Consider the following 10,820-nt stretch of genomic DNA (forward strand, 5'->3'; position numbering starts at 1 on the left):
TCACATGACTGTCGGATGGTATGCCGGTCACGTTCCACATGGGTTGTAATGTTTTATTTACAATGTGTCTGAGTTGAGATCGAACCTTGCCAACGATTTGATGCCATATCTGCATCTCCAGTAAAGGTAAATGGATGTGGTCGCGGGCGTGGACCAGAATTCAGTCTTTCAGTCACGGCATTTGAACATTTTCCACATCAGCTAATTTCCTCCAATCCCGTACTCCTCTTCACCACAACCATTAGTCTTTCCGCTCTCAATCTCTCCATCCACAATCACTAACTCACGCTCCTTCTTTCTCCTTTTCCCCCTCTTTGTCCCCCTTACTCATTTTCGTTCTTTCTGAAGCATGGCGTCTCGGCAGCCACAGCGAGTTGCAGGCCAGTGCTGCATAACCTGCTGGTGTTCACAGTAATATCTGACTCACCAGCTTCCCTCTACATTAAAATGTGCTTATTTCTTCTTTACACAAATATAATCTGTTCTAGAATAGAATTCTGGATTCCAGTTAAAGAGATTTCAAGCCATCCAAGATGTAGATGGTGTTTTCATCAGCTGTTCGGACTCTCATTCTGACAGGCCTCATTCACTGCAGAGGATCCATTGGCGAGCATGTGATGTAATGCTAAATTTCCCAATATCTGCTGAAGAAACAAACTCATATGCAACTCTGTACGGAGCCTAAGAATGAAATGAATGAAATTCCACTGCGCATTCTCTGAGATGACTCGTTATATAACATTGTCATGTAAACGATTTGTTCAAAACGAGGAAATTGTTCATAAATTAGCTGCTTGGAGACACAACGGTTGATTCACTTGAATCAAGTTTGGGACTATTTTCGTTGGCAGAGTAAAAACAGACAAAGTATTAAAAACAACAGGACTCTATTCATATGATATTGCTTAATTTTAATATGTAGGCAATGCACGCATTCATTTGTAATGTTTTCGGATGCCCATTTAATCACCTTAGCAATTCAGACTGGCAAAATGACTTGAATATGAAATAGATGTCAGAAATAGATCTAATTCACTGGGAAGTTCATCAAAGAAGTGATTCTAAAGTTGACATCAAAGCGCACATATGGAAAATATGCGGAATACCCAGATAATACCAGTTTGGATGGCCTACATCTGCCTTCTTGATGAAGGCTTATGTTATTTCTACCTAAAATGCCTGGTATTACACTATGACATCAAAGTCTCCATAAGCACAGCTCTTTCTTTGTTTCTAAGCGGTTGTGAACTCGTCCTCCATATTGTTTTTATTTTTTCCCAGTCCAATAATTACTTAAAGGTCATTAATTAATTTCCTATTGTCTTAATGGAAAACGAGGGCAGCTTTTTCCACTGGACTGCTGTTGCCGCTGCCGCTTTGTGTGTGTATGTGTATGTGTGTGTGAAGGGTTGTTCATTTTGCTTCTGGACACCATGAATCATGCTTTTCATAAGGCTGATTCAATGCAGTAAAATCTGTTCCTGACAACTATATTAGAAACAGCTTCTTGAGCGATTGAAAAAATATATTTGTTATATCATTTTTTTGGTGGTGTTGTTTTTACGCAGGCAGTTTTGCTTTTGCCAGAAATTCTCATACTCTTTCGATGCAGATAGTAGAGTCTGATTCATCTGTTATTTTGGCTGTCCATCACAAAGCATGTTCAAAAGGTTAGTAAGCATTGCCGCGAAAAGTTCAAGGATATAAACAATATTTTTGTCAATACGTACAGTCACTCAGTTGCAGATGGAGCATAAACTATTACAGCATTCTCGCCCCCGACCAGATTTAAGCGATTAAAATCCAGACTGAAGTATTCGATTAAAACCAGAGGTAGGTCTGCATAACCTTTTAACCTTTGTTTCACATTTAATCGTATTTTTTTCATTTGAGGCTATTGCTTCAAAGTGTATTATTTCATTTTCCTTCTACAACAAAGACACACACAAATAGCAGCAGTGATCAATGTGAACGACGGGCACGAGTGCACAAACGTGTGAGGGAACGGAAAGGCCAAACAGACTGCCGTTAAAGCACATTCAATTGATGGCCCTTTGGGTAGGATGGAAAATGTATTGAACACAGGAGCAAATGCCCACATTCATCTGATCATCAGAACATCAGCTTTGTTTACACCCTGCACCTTCCTGAGAAATCTCAGAGAAAACTGATTCATGTTCACTTTCCTGTGTACTCATAGTTCACTGAGCACAGAATGAAACAGGTCAGTGATGTCACACGACCGCCTCAGCGACTGTGTTTTTGTTACGGTGGAGTCACTCTACAGGGTGTGGCGTGTGGAAATGGAGTATATGGGATGAGGATAAGATGTATGCATGGTTTAACAGTGCTGTTATAAGTAGAATGACTCTGCGGTGCATTATACCTCATATACTGTAAGCATTGGATTTGCAAAATACTGAATTCATGATATATCATTCATTCAAATAACACATAAACTTGAATTTTGATTTGAATTGGTTATATGCCACAGGATTCTGTATTGGAATGATAAGAAAGATAAGAAGTGGAACAGCAAATAATAGCATTCTGGGAAATTAAGTACTTCTTAACTGACGGTAAGGCCTACAATACCTTCACACACTTCCTTTACACTTTCTGGGGTTATGTGAATTTCTTTGAATGTAAGTGTTTAATTCTACTTAAAACTCAAAAATCCATTTAGAATTTAAAAAGCATTCTCAATTTAGTTTGCCGCTAGAGGGCACATTTTCAAAACAAACAAAGAAACAAAGGCATAGTTTGATGACGCTGTGATTGAGTGTGGAATCATGGGAATTGTTGTCTTCATCCCCATCAACAGAGCAGTGGTCTCAAATTCCTGGTAGGCCAGAGTTCTGCACAGTTTAGCTCCAACCCTAATTAAACACACCTGATCCAGCTAATCAAGGTCTTCAGGATTACTAGAAACTTTCAAGCAGGTGTGAATTGCAGTTGACTGGAGCTAAACTCTGCAGAGCTGCGGCCTTCCAGGAATTGAGTTTGAGACCACTGCAATAGAGTGTTTTCACGACGCATCATCAATTGGCACTGAGCATAAACAAAGCCACTGAACCGAGCGAAACAAGCATATTTTGCTGATTATTGATACTGAAAATGGCCAATTATTGTCATGTTTTGGGCTGTACTAATCGGTAAGACTGCCAAATGTTATAACAAATCAAGAAGAGTGCAAAAACTGTCTGAGGAACAAAAGGTGTTTGTCGTTGGCCAAACTGAACCAGAATTTCCAAGGCAAGAATCTTAACAACATTTATGCTCGTGTTTATCATTTCCGGTCAGGTAGGTGAAATATTAGGCTAATATCTTAATTAATACTGCTCGTATGTATCTTTACTACCTATTAACTTAAGTCTGTCAAAATATTGTGCCTTTTCCTGCTTACTTAGTCCTTGATGATTTAGCAGCTTCCATACATTTTGTTTCCATGATTTAGACAGCATAAATTAGCAGAACAATGTACCCAGTAGTACATTAACCGTGCAATCCATGCTGTTGTTTACATCTGAGTATGTCCGATATTGCAAACCCTCTATTCCGACTTGGGCAGAAATCATCTTCATGGATGAGGTAATGTTTTAAAAACTTATTAACGTTTAAAACCCTGGATTGCATGCCCACACAGCAATTAAATAAATATATACATACATATTTTAACATGTTATTAGAAAAAGTGTTACAAAACACCACAATTTTAAAATTACCTGATAGTTCCAGATTTTCCATGAGCTCATGTTTTTTGGAACCAAGCTTTTGAGTTTTGCCATCCAATTTGTAGATCTGAATCAGAACCATGCAGAGCAGGTTTTAGCTCCTAAAAACGTATGCAGTAAACCATATTAGTTACACACATTTATGTGGAAACTGCCATTATGAATTACACTATATATCCGAAACGGATATATCAAACAAAGTGCAACAGTGCCACAGCAAAAACCAAATGTGGGCTGATCCTGTGGCATTGCTGAGCTCTTTATGGCACCCCACCCCTGTTGCCAGCCTGAATGAGGTCATATTGTTCAGGAACCCAGTCATCGATAAGCACAATAGACTGTGTGCAGATCCCATCTGAGGCGAGTTGAGTCGCACCAATCACGTTTCTGGGAATGAACTGGACACACATTCAGCTTCCTGATCAACCTACTGCCCGGTGTTCAGCTGAATGCTAACTTTCCTGTGTTTGACCATTCCAATTATCCATAATTCTTTATTGCCAGGAATCAAGCCATGTCGGAAGTGATGTGTTTGTACAGTTGGGTATCACACAAGGTTACCGCTGAGGACAAACCCTGCCGCGGTAGTTGAGAACTTTCGCCAATACGGATGTGAGCTTTTCTGCTATGCAATGTTAATTGACTTTTGCAGAGACGTTCTCAGTAGGAATGTTTGGGATATGTTTCTCAGTGTGTGCTTTCTGTAACCTTCTTCCATAAACAGCTCTCTCCAGCTCCTCCAGTTGGCCTCAGACCACCTACAGCTGGCCTGTCAGCGAGACCACTGGGTGCTCTCCATTCACCGAGGATGTGAAAATACGAACACGTGTGTTTTGAATTCACAATCATTTCCAAAGTTGTCCCTTTTAAGCACTTGATTCTGAGCAGATATGTTTTCTCCTATTTAATTGCGCAGCGCATTTTCATGTATCGCTACAGTTGGGTTTCGATTGAGCGAGTGATTGAACCTTGGACAGTGACAACATTTCCCGCTGTCCGCGCTCGTCATGCACCTGGCAGGAGGCAGTGACATCATGGAAGATCTCTGGTTTACAGAGCTGGGCTTTACATTGTCAGATGCCTCATAAACCAGCTTTGTTGTGGAATAACAAAAGCCATAACCATGGAAATTAATAAAAGAAACTTTATTAAACAGGTACATCATCACTAAAATAAGCAAGACCTCCAATGCCAGAAAAGGTCTTGAGGTTCAAAAAACATCGAGAAAAAAAATCGAGAGAATTAACATTTTCCATTGTAGAACCAATTCATTGTACAGTGCATGGTGAGATGCTGAGAGGCAATAAACAGTGTTAGGATCAGAATGGCTTTGACATCGAGCACTATGTTATGATTAAAGATGGGTCGAGGGAAGGTCACTGTTTGGGAGGGATGGAGAGCTATTAGCTGTTCTCATAAGAAGGTACACTGTGAGCAGAAGCCAGTGCCAACTGTTCAGCTGGGATCAGAAGACAAACAACAACACCGAATGGCTATTGGTTTAAAGAGGTGAGATCTACTCGCAGTAACTTTTGTTGTCTCCAGAGAATCGAGGCCTTCCAGAAATCTCAGCACCATTCATACCGTCATCATTTCTGTAGGGTTAAAGTCAGCATGAATGAAGATCATACGGTGCAGGTGCTGCTATTGACAGGAAATCCAGATATTCCGACAAATGCATGCCACTTTCCCGCCAAACTCCTTGTTACCATGTCACTATCACAACAGCATGTTCGCATCAAAGGATTATTACAACATCCTCCCGTCTGAAAATTTATTTTCATTCTTTTTGCAAGTCTGGCTGCTCCTAAAATAAAAAGGTACTTCAACAGAGTTGCTTCCAGAGATAAACCGTGATAACATTCTCCTTTTTTCAGCGGCTCTTCAAAGCATTTGTAGATTGATACAGCCTGAGAAGGATTTATAGTGTTCATTACACAGTTTGTAGGTAATGTCTGACAAAATAACAATGTATAATTCTTTTCTGAAGGCCTTGGCTCGATCATGCCTGTCAGACTGAATGGTTATAAAGCTTTTTATGCTACCACATATCTCGAATCTATCCACAACAAGACAGTAAGTCACAAAGTCTAATTTGATTATGCTTTCAAGTCAATATAGTTGGAATATACACTAAGGTTAGAGGAACATTCTGTGTTTGCTGTTAGATTTCTTAAAGGGACAGTTCTTCAAAAAATAAAAATTCTGTCAGTTACTCTGATGTCGTTCCAAACCCGTGAGACCTTCGTTCATCTTTGAAAAACAAATTCAGATATTTTTGATGAAATCCAAGATCTCTGCATAGACAAAAACGCAACTACCACGTTCAAGGCCCAGAAAGGTAGCAAGGACATTGTTAAAATGTCCATGTGATTCAACTGTAATTTTATGAAGCTACACAAATATTTTTGTGCAAAGAAAACAAAAATTCCGTCTGGTAGTTGCATTTTGAACTTCCAAAATGTAGTTTAAATGCAGCTTCAAAAGGCTCTAAACGATCCCAGCCAAGGAAGAAGTGTCTTATCTAGCGAAACGATCTGTCATTTGTTTTTTGAAAAATAAAAATTTGTATACTTTTTAAGCACCGAGCTTGTGTAGGCTCTGAGATGCACGTTCACGACACTACGTACTATTGAATCACGTTGAAAGGTCACGCGGAACTGCAGACCCAGTGTTTACAAAGCGAACGTGCAAAGACTAACAAAGTGCAAGTCAAACGCTGTTTACAAACAAAAAGCAAATCATTTTTCAAGTCATTTCGTTCATTTTAGTAAAATATAATTAAAATGTTACGTGTTACTTCCCTAACACATCTACTGCTTACACAAACGTTGATCACACTACAAACAATACAAAACTATAATGCTATAAGAAACAGAAAAGATTAATTCATTGTTTACCTGGGTCTTTAGTCTGTGATTAGCTCACCTTACCTCTTTTCTGACAGGTTTTCGGGTTTGAGTCGTTCGTTCATCACGTGACAGCCCAATGATATGAACGAACGACTTGAAAAACCCAAAGACTCGAAACAGGTGAAGTAATTCAAGTTCAGAACCTAACAGAATGTTGCGTATGCGCGACTGAATGAATCACTCCCCCGAGACGACTCGTTCTTCCCGAGTCACATTAAAGATCCGTTCAAAATGAACGAATCATTCAAGAATGTGCATCCCAGAGCCTGTGCTACGCAAGCTTTTGTGCTTAAAAAGTATACAAATTTTTATTTTTCGGAAAAAAAAATGACCTATCGTTTTGCTAGATAAGACCGTTCTTCCTCAGCTGGGATAGTTTAGAGCCCTTTGACGCTGCATTTGAACTACATTTTGGAAGTTCAAAATTGGGGGCACAATTGAAGTCCATTATATGAAGAAAAATCCTGAAATGTTTTCCTCAAAAACCATAATTTCTTTACGACTGAAGACAGAAAGACATGAACATCTTGGATGACAAGGGGGTGAGTGAATTATTTGTAAATTGCTGTTCTGGAAGTGGAGTTCTCCTTTAAAAAATCCTGGTCGTAAGTCCGTAAGTATGTTCATTATGAAACTTGCTTCTACATGTACTCGTTCACACTCTCTTTTTCCCTCCCCCTCTTCCTCTGCTTGACTTAACCGTCACCGATATTCCAGCTGGGTCTAATTTCAGTGGCTTTCACCTGTTATTATTATTTTTAATCATAAATGTTTCCTCTCTTGGTGATGTTAATATCTGGAAATACACTGATGAAGCCACAGAACCTTCACATGTGTTTGCACGCTCCATGATTAAGGGCGCCTGGAGAGACTACGACTGGGCCTCAGTGTATAGAGCGAGAGACGGCCGCCATGGCGAGCCTTCCAGTAATATCTTGGATAAATCAGGTGTGATGGCGGAATGGAAAAGTTTGGTCTCCGACATTTTCACCTACTTTTTAATTCTCTTTCCAAACATTTTTTTTTCTAGCACTGGGGTTAATCTTTTCTGCCCTGTTACCATTCATTGCTTTTATTGGCTAAAGGAAAAAAACGAATTAATAACAACTTTCACTCGGAAGGCGTGAAATAGGATATTTCAGCAGTTCATCTCTCTTTCCTTTTCCAGTAAAAGCACAGGCAAAAACAACCATTTACTCACCTTCACAGTTTTCACACACACACTAAACCCACTCACATGCTTTTCCAAATGGCCTGTTCAGTTGTAGGGCCAGTCAGCTTAGCACGCTAGCTGTCCAAACAGGGGGGGAAAAGAGAAATTAGGAAAAAAATAGAGAAGATCGACTGAGAATCAGTGTCGGAAAACAAAGTGAGAAGACACGAAATCCAGCTCCCTTGATGTTGACATTACACTAGTGTTTATTTTAATTGTCATCGTGAAGAAAAAAATGGAATGCAACTTTTATTTTTCACAGATATATTTAGTTCTGGCAAGGCGCGTCTTTGTTTTTCATCGGTATCATCGAATTGGACAGGAGCTGGTGACTGCTTTCAGCTGTGAGGTATTAGGGAAGGTGAGAGACAGAGCAAGCAGACTAGGGCCATGTGCATGGTCATGTGGAGGTCTCAGCATGCAAGCAAAGGAGTTGCTGCCATCAGAGACCAATTGCTCTGTCATGCGGTGTTGATGTTTGGAAAGGGGAAATGCAAATGGAGTGTGATTTTTGGATGACCGAGCTCCTTTTTTTTAATTTGCGAGTGGTATCACTTTGGCAAATTAGCATATTTCTTCCTTGGCAGGATAGTGGTTTGGGAAGTAGATTAGGTCATTTTTCTTTTCATAGCACACTTTCGTGTCTCCATGCAGTTGACCATGCATCCCATTACTGAGTGAATGTATTAAGGCGTTGGCTATGTCTACTTGTTGTTTACTGAGTGAAATGTTGGGCTAAATGTAAATAGTAACAAAAAGCATCTTGTTTACAAAAAGTGCAAATACTGATGGATGCCATTCACACTGAACAAAAACAGAAGTGAGATGACATTGGTACAAAAAGGGTAAAAAGTCAAAACATGTTTTTCCATTACTTGAACCAATTTCACCGATTTCAAATTCATTTTACAAGATTCAGTCAATCAAGTCAATTTAATATCATTTAAGTTAAAAATGAGTTGAACAGCCAATCATAATTTTAAAAACGCAAGTTTTAGCTTGTATGGCTTAATACACTGTAACGTAAATGATGTCTCTTACTGAAAAATGTAGCAGAAAACCCATGAAAGATTTATGTTATTATTTAAAAAATCCACATTGTATATATTTTGGACTATGGGGGGCCATTATTTAAATTATGTAAAATGGTTGCACTCGTGAGCTACTGGCGCTACCTGTTGCTATTTTTACCACAACACAACTCAGAAAATAAAATACTGATACGATGCCACATTGTGCGGCTTTAGCTTGTAATTTTCAGTCGAAGGGCAACAAAAGAAGCGATATAAGTGTTCCCTAGCATTGAGAAGAGGAGAAAAGAATGGGAAGATGCCAATGAACCAATAAAAATTCCTAAAGACCTACGTCTTTGTTCTCACCACTTTAGCCCTCATGGCTTTGAGGCTTTTAGTAGACCACAGCTACCGAAAGAGCTTACAAACGGCAAAGACAAGAAACGCTAGATGCCATCCTGGCAGGATGTAAACATGCTGACGCTTGTCATGATGCCGCAGCCACTGAAAGAGTTTCTCAGGGTGGATTTCACTTTTAGACTCCTTGTGGGGAAAAATCTATGGTTTAAGCCTACGATTATATCCATCGCCACCTATAACCTCTTTCAGTAGCTGTTGTATCAGTATTTTACTTTCCAAGTTGTGTTGCGGTAAAAACAGCAACATTATTTAACATCATTTACACTATATTAAGCCATACAAGTCTTAATACATGTGGTTCCCTAAAAGTTGAATTAGGTGGAAATTTAATCTAGGCTATCTATCTAGGCAATAGACATACAAGTACAGCACTTTTCAGTCTAAATTGGGAAAGACTGAAATTTCCAAAACTTCAAGATTACACTTCAATAACATATTTTTCCTCAGTGAAACTACACAGCTGAACTTTTGATTTGCCTCAGAGCCCGTCTGTATTTTCCTGCACAACATAACCACATTATGACAAGACATTCGTGCAAATTTCCTATGCGCCTTATTTATTCTGTGTACACGCAGAGAGATTCGGATGTGTAGCAAATAGGAAGCAGGACACTGTGAGAGGGTTCCCTCCTGACTCACACCAAATCACAGAGGGGTCTAATTAAAGCCATGTTCCTTTGGGCGAGGCCTGAGTTCCATGGATATATGGTATACAAATGCTACAAATATGAAAAACTTTCTTGGCTGCCGAAGGGCAGTACTGAGTATTGACTTTTTTGTCGGCTGTTCAGAGATGAAAAGCAGTGAAAACAAACAAGCGAGAGTGGAAGTCTACAGCTGTCACGACCATGAAGAATTTCTGGTGGCAAATTCATGACAGATATCCACGTCCATCTGTTTCAGCCATATCTGATGAAAATCTGTTCATCCAACCAGCATTATAATGGTAAATGTATATCTATCTAGAAAATATATATGCAGGCAAAGCATTCTGGGAAATTAAGTGTTCTATCTGTCTGTGTCTGTTATCTATCTATCGTTCTGTCCATCCATCTATCATTCTATCCATTTATCTATCTAGCTATCTATCGTTCTATTATCTATCATCTATCGTTCTATCCATCTATCTTATTCTCTATCTCTATCATTCTGTCATTCTATCCGTCTATCTCTCTCTCTCTAACTTTTGTTCCATCCATCTATCTATCTATCTATCTATCTATCTATCTATCTATCTATCGTTCTATCATTCTATCCATCTATTTATCTATCGTTCTATCTATCATTCTATCCATCCATCCATCTATCGTTCTATCATTCTATCCATCATCTATCGTTCTATCTATCGTTCTATCGCTCTATCATTCTATCCGTCTATTGTTCTATCCATCTATCTATATCTTTATCTCTCTATCATTCTATCCATCTATCCATCTGTCTATCTATATCTCTCTCTAACTATTCTTCTATTGTTCCATCCGTCTATCTATCTATCTATCTATCTATCTATCTATCTATCAATCATTCT

Source organism: Labeo rohita, chromosome 12, assembly GCF_022985175.1.
Source record: "Labeo rohita strain BAU-BD-2019 chromosome 12, IGBB_LRoh.1.0, whole genome shotgun sequence".
Classification (NCBI taxonomy): domain Eukaryota; kingdom Metazoa; phylum Chordata; class Actinopteri; order Cypriniformes; family Cyprinidae; genus Labeo; species Labeo rohita.